The sequence below is a fragment of the Mixophyes fleayi genome, chromosome 5 (assembly GCF_038048845.1).
Source record: "Mixophyes fleayi isolate aMixFle1 chromosome 5, aMixFle1.hap1, whole genome shotgun sequence".
Taxonomy (NCBI): domain Eukaryota; kingdom Metazoa; phylum Chordata; class Amphibia; order Anura; family Limnodynastidae; genus Mixophyes; species Mixophyes fleayi.
In genome coordinates, this window is record NC_134406.1 from 247,090,614 (window position 1) to 247,100,819 (window position 10,206).

Below are 10,206 nucleotides of genomic sequence, written 5' to 3' on the forward strand. Positions count from 1 at the left end.
TTTTATCTCACTTTGCTTTTTCACTGCCAAACCCCCCCCTTTTTTTTCTATCCCTCCATCGCGCTGGGGAATCCATTGTTGTTGTATCCCATAGGGGTTTGAGACCACCTCTTCTGTTTGTTCCTCTGGCTGCCCATTTCATCCCACACGTGGATAGCGCGGATCCCCCACAATCTATTTTCTAGCAATTATACCAACGACTGAAACAAATGAAAAAGTCCGGATCAGCATGACGATCCATGTGTACACACTAAACATTTTTACATGATTTACCTTCAGATCTGTGATCTTCATCTGTCATAGCCATCGACTGAATAGATGGTGACTCTGCACACTATAGAGATCTATAGACATTGCCGGCCGCGAGTGCATACACACTGCAGAATTGGAACGACAATGTTCCATTGTTGAACGAGATTTTTAGTTTGGTTTAAAAATCAAATGACAAGATGTGCTTTGGAATGATATTCATTATGGGAGTGTACACACTAATGCGATATCGAGCCAAGCGGTCGTTTATAGTGTGATTGGCCCGATAATCGTCTGAAAAGGCTGTAGTGTGCACTCCTAATTCTATCGCTCTTCCTGCTTTTAGCCATAGTTATCACTATAACAGTAGACAATTCGTAGCAAAATGCATCCATTGCAGAACTGCCAGTAATGTAAGCTTAGCCCAAGTTCCACGCTTAGTTGTAAATCTGGCTAAAGTTCTAAGCCCTATAAGATATGTAAATACACCCTCAAATTCTAACATTTTGGCTGCAGAAACCTTATTTTCTATAGAGGTGCATATGATGCCACAGTCTTCCGGTATCAGTTTTACACCTCACATCACTGCTCTGCTTGTGGGGAACCTTCTTCTTCAATAATCACACTATCAGTCTCTGGCTTTCCGCTTGACTCAACTCCCCTCTCCACATTATGTCACTGCCTTTGTTACATACAACCCTATTAACAAACATAAATACTGTGTAACTTGTCATCTCTGAATAATCAAGTAATCAAGTCAGGATTATACAGGACCGTAACTAGGGCTGTGCGACAGGGGCAACTGCCCAGGGCGCAACACTGAAGGGGGGCGCAATTAAGGAATATTTTAGGTTAATTTGGTTAAAATTGAGGGCTAAGGGGGCGGCATTTGTCTTTCTCGCCCCAGGCGCTAGTATTCAAAGTTACGGCTCTGGGATTATAACACACACATTTTATATATATATATATTCCATGCATCAGCTCAAGATAGGAACAAGTAAACCAACACGCCAGGCATTGTTTCATTTTTTAGTTTGAAAAGTTAAAATGTGGCATCTTCATATAGTTTATATATTTACAACATAAGATTGATAGCATCTTACGCATGTCATTGATGTTAAGTATGGCTAGCAGAATACAATCATCATCATCACCATTTATTTATATAGCGCCACTAATTCCGCAGCACTAAACAGAGAACTTACTCACATCAGTCCCTGCCCCATTGGAGGGAACAGTTTAAATTCACTAACATACACAGAGAGAGAGAGAGAGAGAGACTAGGATCAATTTCGATAGCAGCCAATTAACCTACTAGTATGTTTTTGGAGTGTAGGAGGAAACTGGCGCATTCGGAGGAAACCCACGCAAACACGGGAAGAACATACAAACTCCACACAGATAAGTCCTATGTCCATGTATTGATGCCTATGGAGGTGGTCATTTTCATGGAGACCAAGATTTAATCAAAGACTGACAGGTAAGACAACATGACTTCAGTAAAGGACACAGAAATGTAAGAGACTTTAGTCTCTAGAGATTCATTAGCTGCTTTTCTTTAATGCACAGTTGCCTACTCTCCTGGGAGAACAGGGCAACCTCCCGGTTCTCGCCACCGCAATAGATAAGTAGCAAGGGGAGGCTTAATAAACATTTAGTGAGTGGGGCCAAAATCATGAGATTCGTCAAACTACGCCCCCGCACGCCCACCTCCCCCGGGATCTCCCTGAAGCCAATGAGAAAAAGTTGGCAAGTATGGGTTAAAGTGACCCCAGACTACCTCTCAAATAAGAGGTCCATTCAATAATGGGGGAAAGACCAAAATACAAGAAAACAGAGGAATACGGCTTGACCGTAAGAGGTACAGCGGCCTTTGGGAACTCACTGTAGGGATAATGTAGGGACTGAGATCCCTGTACCTACAGCAATTCCCCCCAAGTTCTCTTGGGTACGTGTGTCATTCAAAACACAACAGAGGGAGTTTTAAATCAAATACAAATACATGTCATTACATCACTGGCGAACACTGATTCAACACTGTCAAAAATACCGCACAGAATACCTAAAAACCTGAACAATGTAAAGCAAAACATAAACTGTCATACACGATGTGCCATAAAATAACACAATAATGGGAATGATTTTAAACCTGGTTGAACCTGAGACTTAGAGTCATAATTTCGCCCTTGTTAGTCATAAAGGTTATAGTCATAATTTATTCACTATTGTTGTCTATCTCCACCCACATCAAAACAGAATCATTGGCACAATTGTCAATGGGAAAATGTAGGTGTTTTACTTTGTGAATGGTACACACTAATTTGTGGATACAATTGTAACCCACCATGTGGTACAGGATGATGGAGGGCACGAACCTATACACAGGATCCACAAATAACCTAGATTTGTACATAAGTAAAGGTATTTTTCTCACGTCACAATAATACAGTAAAAGTAAACTGCATGCAACAATACCCTCAGGAAATGAAACTGATACTTCTGTTTTTCTACACAATTACTGTGTAAGCTTTAACAAAACAATGCGAGAGATGTTTGCATCAGACAGTGGACATCATCTATAAAGTAGATAACACCCCATGCATTGGTCCACCCATTATATTGCAAGGTTCAGGTCTGTTCTCCTTTCTCGGGAGACGCATCCTCCAACTAGAAGTGTGACTATATTTGTGGGCAGGTGAATAATCTGAAAAGTGTACAAATTGTACATATCACTTCAAAAGTACCACTTGTTACCACCTGAGAACCACTCCTTTCATTAAATGAAACATTTAAATTATTGTCCTGTGTGACATCCCTTAGGCTTAGGATCAGTTATTAGGTTCAAACAACTTAGCTGAGAGGATGGATAATGCTGTCCCATGGAGGGATCAAGAGTAAGTGGCGGTATCGGAAGATTTAAAAGGTCACTGTCCAATCATATTGGGTACGTGATCAGTCAGTGTGTTGTTCTGTTTATATGACTAGTCTGGGGGATGTGGCGCTAATTCCGCAGAAGAACATTCAGAAGTCCCAGGTGATAGAGATGAAAGTATAGAGGATCGAGTTCATGTAGTCTAAGATCCTACGCTAACCAAGATCCAGGAAGTCTGTCAAAGTGTGACCAATGTCCGATTCAAACCCAAGGTCAAATCCAGCAGAGGGGGAAGGACCAGCAATACTTAAATGAGGTGTAAATAACCTGAATCCTGGGAGAGCTGCTACAGAGGTCAATGTAGAGAACAAGAGTAACAATGATTATCCCCAAGACGTTGAGTGTCAGCTCCTGTGCAACATTTGTGGAACTGCCCTGAACAGGTCATAGATTGGGAAAGATTCTAATGGGGCTTATGTAAAGTTGGATGCACTGTGTCTCGAATGTAAGCAGGAAAAGGCGCACACATGAAAAACTAATTTACCTGTATAAGTTCAGCTGGATACATCTCATGATGTGTTCAGCACCACAAAATTAGTATATGTGCCAAGTTTACCTTAGGAGCAACAAGTATGTACAATAATATAGAGACAGCATAGAGAAGCCTCATGTCTGCGCCTCCTTTGTTCTACCTTGAATGTAGGTGTTAAGTTTTTATGTTTAGCTTGTATATGTGTGATTGTTATGTTTAAATGTTTAATTTGTATATGTGTGATTGTTGTGTTTTTATGTTTAATTTGTACTTGTACATATGCTACTTATAACTGTACTTGTATGATTTATACTTGCAATTTGTACTTGTTATTATGTTAACTTTGTATTTGCGTTATTGGTCTTCTGACTACCTGGTGCTATGTAATTTGTGGCACCTTTCAAATAAACGTAGATGATGATGATGACTTGGCCCTTCCATATAAATTCTATCAATACTGTACTTTGCACATAAAAACTTAATTGACTTTACTTTCCAGCTTTGTATTTATACCATTCTTACAGTGCTTACCGTTTTTATTTTGCTTTCAGGCTTCCTTTCCACAGCTCTAATCTCTGTTTTTTTCAATTACATTTCATGGGTTCCTATATTTTCTCTTTGTTCATTCTGAAAGCTCAGAAGAGAATTTCTGTTATTTGTTTCTTTTTTTTTTTTTTTTTTTTTTAGCAGCAGATGCAGAAACTTATTTAATCTGAGATTGCTTTGATGAGAAGAGTGTATTGTGATGACTCATTATTCCTTATTAAACTTTAATCTTCTTTCCTAGTGACTTTGGCGTTAAGTAGGAATACATGTGAGGTTGTTGAAAGGCCCTACATTCTACGACTTGTGTTCCTCAGGATTGCTTGTGGTGCTGAAACTCAGTATCTTGTTTCCAATTCTGGTCACCGGTTTTATGGTCTGTTTAAACAGTGTACTTTATTTGGTATCATTTGTAGTGAACAGATCAGCTCTCAGGTGCTAATTACCCCTCTGTCCCAACCCCATACCATATAAAAATACAGCAGCTGTCCTGATCAGCCTCCTCTAAATCATATCTTCATGAGCTTGACATTCTGAATTTTATTACATTGAAACTATTGCTAAAATAAAGTTATGCTCAGTAACTTGTAAAGCACCATGGAATCTGCTGGCTCTGTGTAAATACTTGTTAGTACATAAACAATGAAACAGAAAGGGTTGGGGTTAGAAATGAATGGATCTAGGGCAGTTTAAAAGCTTGGAATGTTCAGAAAGGAAATCTGCACATTTGTTTATTTCTTATCCTCAATTGATAATAAGATTAATTGCTATTGTTTATTAACTCTTCAGTTATTAAAGTTATTTAACATATCTACTTGTGAGCTGGAGAATTCAGCTGATATGTACCAATTAAGCTAAAAAGAGGCTGAGCCCTCACACCGACCTCCCATCTATTCTCTATAATAGAACTTGGCAAAAAGTTGGGACTTTTGTTAGTGTATTTATTTTTGCAACACTGTTGCATTCCTCTCCATAACAATTAATCCATAATAACGTGCAGAGAAACTAATACGTTTATATATTATCTTCAAACATAAAGGAGCAGAAAAGGGAATCAAAATCTTTGCACATCAGTCATATGCATTGGAAATTTGGAATTTGCTAATATACTTATGACAAAAATCTGATATATTAAATGCAGGGGCCCTTACTGTTCTGCCCTATAACTGTATCCAGTTATAGGAATATAACAGTTTAATAGTAAATGGCTACAGTAAGAAACTGATGTGTAATATGGACTCTCACATTGCAGGACATTTGCAGATATATAACAATGTCTATACTTGCTATGGTTCAGATGTATTACCATTTATTGCAAACCTGAACCCCATTTACTGTATCCATAACCTTCTGATAGGCTTCCGGATACTCAGCAACTACAAAGTATTCTACGGCTACCCAAGTGGCTACTGTACGGTCCAATGTAAAGCTAGGTAAACACTGTAGATTTTTCACACGATTATCTTGCCAATCACATGATAAACGACTGTTGCATTAGTGTGTATGCTCACACAGTTATGTTTTTTCGGCCAAAAGCACATTGTATCGTTTCATTTGATTTTATAACCAGACTAAAAATCTTTATAAACGATGGAACAATGTCGTTCCAATTCTGCAGTGTGTACATACGACCGGCAGTGTCCATAGGTCTCTATGGAGTGTGCAGAGTCACAATCTTTTCAGCAGATGGTTATGACAGATGAAGAGTACAGATCTGATGGTAAATCGTGTAAAACGTTTATAGTGTGTACACATGAATCAGCAGGGTGATTGGGACTTTCAGTCATTGGTAAATCGTTACAGATATCGCATCGGGGGAAATTTTCTGTAGTGTGTGCTCAGCTTAAGGCTACAAATTTCGTATGTACGGCCTAAAGTTACTAACATAAAGGGACGCACAGATCCTGGTGTACTTTGCCTTACACCATATAGCACAATTGCAAAACTGACTATTGTTACAGAAATGGGTTTACCTCTATGCCATTACTGAAAGGTGATCACTATTGGTAAAGCAGATGAATGCTAGACTAAAATTAGATCAGACAGAATATTGATCCTGAGCTCAGACTGGCCGGTAAAGTCAGAGAATCATACAGTGGGCTTCAAAACCAAGTGGTTCCTATATCATGATTGAGAAGATGGCCAAGTCTCCCTGTGGACAACACAATGTGCTATAGTACAGGGACTGGGTAATTGTGTGATAAGCATGTTAAAAAGCGTCAGTAGGATTATCAACAGGTGCTCCACATTTAAATTTTAAAGGGCAATAAACTCTACTCCATGTGCAAACACATCCTAACATAGAGCTGGATATGACAAGGAAACCAAACAACAACAACATATTGGGCAGCACAGTGGCCTAGTGGTTAGCACTTCTGCCTCACAGCACTGGGGTCATGAGTTCGATTCCCGACCATGGCCTTATCTGTGTGGAGTTTGTATGTTCTCCCAGTGTTTGCGTGGGTTTCCTCCTGGTACTCCGGTTTCCTTCCACACTCCAAAAACATACTGGTAGGTTAATTGGCTGCTATTAATATTAACCCTAGTCTCTCTTTGCCTGTCTGTTTGTGTGTCTATGTTAGGGAATTTAGACTGTAAGCTCCAATGGTGCAGGGAATGATGTGAGTGAATTCTCTGTACAACGCTGCGGAATTAGTGGCGCTATATAAATAACTGATGATGATGATGGGACATTTATATAAGACTGTCCAATAGGTAACGGAAAGGGAAGTAGTGTAGCGTATAACAACCGTCATTTTACTAATACCGTTTAGGAAACCTAACCTGCTCCTTTATGTTTGAAGATAATATATAACCTGCTATGGACTAGGCCACCTTTTCTTCACACTTGTAGAACAGTTTTTATAAAGGCCCCAACACTGCATGCTTTCCTGATTTACTGCTCTATGAAACATGATATCCCGTTCACTTTGAACTTTGGTCCCACTGTAATTCCACTGGAGGACATACCAGAAAGTCAGAGCTTTGTGTAAACTGTCCCCACATATTCAGTTAGACTGACCATTTTCATATAAATAAAGAAGTGGAAGTTGCTCAATCAATTTATAGGCTATAGCAGGTGCTTGAAGGGTGGAGTTATCCTGAAAGGAACAAACACACAGAGAGATCCCCCAGCACACTGCTATAGCCAGCAACAGATCTGCCATTTCTAGTGTAAATAAAAATGCAAAAGTCTTAGTTGCACACATTTGCAAATGTATGTTAAAGCCACCCGCCTCTCCACGGCGCTTTTGCTAATAGGGTGGTCCTAACTCTAAACAATGAGAGTCCCATATATTTGGGCCATACATATGTTTTTAAATTGAGAGCTAACTTACCAAAGAGGTACCCCAGAAGCCTCCAAATAGCAATTCAATGTCAGCACTGCCCCTCAGCTACTGACACCAACCTGCCTCTCAGACAAATAAAGAAGTGGAAGTTGCTCAATCAATTTATAGGCTATAGCAGGTGCTTGAAAGGGTGGAGTTATTCTGAAAGGAACAAACACACAGAGAGATCCCCCAGCACACTGCTATAGCCAGCAACAGATCTGGTATTTCTTCTGTAGATAAAAATGCAAGAGTCTTAGTTGCACACATTTGCAAATGTATGTTAAAGTCACCTGCCACTCCGCGACCATTTTCATATATCTTAAACTTTTATTATATATATTTGTAGACGGTTACAATGGGCTCCTGTATTCTGAGATCAACTGATACTAAACCATAGCTAAGACTAGGTACACAATACAGAAATTTCCGGTCAAAGTTTATTCTACAACATTTTTATCAACAACTGAAGTTCCGATCAGTCGGCCAATTCGTGTGTACACACTATACAGGTTTTAAACGATTTTTGCACAACTTAGCTTCCAGACTGCGATTTTTGTCTGTCATAACATTGTCTCAAAAGATTGTGATTCTGTACACACTGCACAGATATATGGCCTTCCTGCAGCAATATGCTAAATAAATTTAAATATAAATGACATAAGGAATCGCTGTTGGAGCTATCGCTAGAATGTCGGACAATTGGTCGGGAGTTCGTACAAACTGCAGGATTGAAAGGACGTTGTTCCATTGCTGAATGAGATTTTCAAGTCAGTTTGAAAATCTCGATCAATGATTTCATATGACCATTGGTCATCATTTCAGTGCACACACTAATGCAATATCAGGCCGTGTGTGTGTGTGTATGTGTGTGTGTGTGTGTGTTAGGGAATATGGATTGTAAGGTCTACTGGGACAAGGACTAATTTGATTGATTAAATATTCTCCGCAAAGCACTTTGTATTATGTAGGTGCTACATAAATAAATGGTAATAAATAACTTGATTACAGACAAATGATAGATGCATCACAACACTCTTCACATCTTAGATCAGTGCAAAGACTTGTTTGTTATAAAGCAGTGTAAAACTTCCAATAAACATTCACATGACAGTAGAGTTAAGATATCCGGCCAACAGCTGTTCCACATGCAGACACATGCTTTTGTCAAGACACATAGGATCCGGCTGTTGGCCGGATGTCTTCGCTCTGTTGTCATTTGAAAGTTTATTGAAAGTTTTGGGCTATTTAATCATGAATAAATCATTGCACTGATCTATCACATAAAACGTGCTGTGATCTATGTTGTATCTGTTTTGTTTGGATTGCTGAATTTTGTATCAGGGTAATAATTTAAATGTCTAAGGGGACTAAGCATGTTTGCCAACTTAATAAGGAGTTTATAATGCATATATTTCACACTAGGGGTACATTAAAACATACAGTGGCCACTTTATTAGGTACACCTGTACATCTGTTTGTTAATGCAAATATCTAATCAGTCAGTCATGTAGCAGAAACTCAATACCTAATAGCATGCAGATATGGTCAAGAGGTTCAGTTGTTGTTCAGACCAAACACTGGAAGAAATGTGATCTAAGTGACTTTGATTGTGCAAAACAAAAACCATCCAGTAAGGGCGAAAACGGGTTAAAAATAACAGGAAGGCGACAGTGCACAGCATGTTGAACCTTGAAGTGGATGGGCTACAGCAGCAGACGACCACACTGGGATCCAATCCTGCAAGCTAAATACAGAATACTGTGCTGTCACTGATGGAGGAAAAGGTAAGAAGATGGGGAAAAGTGATGGGGAGGGGGCATGTGTGTGTAAAGCATGTGGCAGAGGGAGCATGTGTGTGTAAGGCATGTGGCAGAGGGAGCCTGCGTGTGTAAAGCATGTGGCAGAGGGAGCCTGCGTGTGTAAAGCATGTGGCAGAGGGGGCCTGCGTTTGTAAAGCATGTGGCAGAGGGGGCATGCGTGTGTAAAGCATGTGGCAGAGGGGGCATGCGTGTGTAAAGCATGTGGCAGAGGGGGCATGTGTATGTGAAGTGTTATGAATATTGTTTTATGAATCATTTTAACATGGTGTTTTCAAATGTTATGTAGTTTTATTTGAATAAATAAAAGTAGTTTTACACCACTGCCTCTATTATATCTAAATATAACAGACTTATAACATCTGTATCTGGCACCATTCCTTGGTAATCTACCCAATCATAATAGACTTAATATAACATTTGATTATACAAGAACTAGTGTTGACCATCACAATATGATTAGTTAATAGCACATTACCCATGCTGAGTCATATCATAAACAGCTATCACCTATGTGCAATATGTATATCACCTATACATATTGTAAAGTACACAGGAGTTTTTACATACTGTCCAGTAAGGACCTGCCAAGTTAAACTATTTTGATAGCGCTGGATCAATCGTATATATGTTTATGTGAGATTTGATAGGTCTGGACCAACTATAGACCTGCAGCTGCTTTAGTTATACAAAGACAACTGTCTAAGGGGGTATATTTATTAAACTGCAGATTTGAAAAAGTGGAGATGTTGCCTATAGCAACCATTCAGATTCTAGTTATTTATTTAGTACATTCTACAAAATGACAGCTAGAATCAGGTTGCTATAGCCAACATCTCCACTTTTTTAAACCCTCAGTTT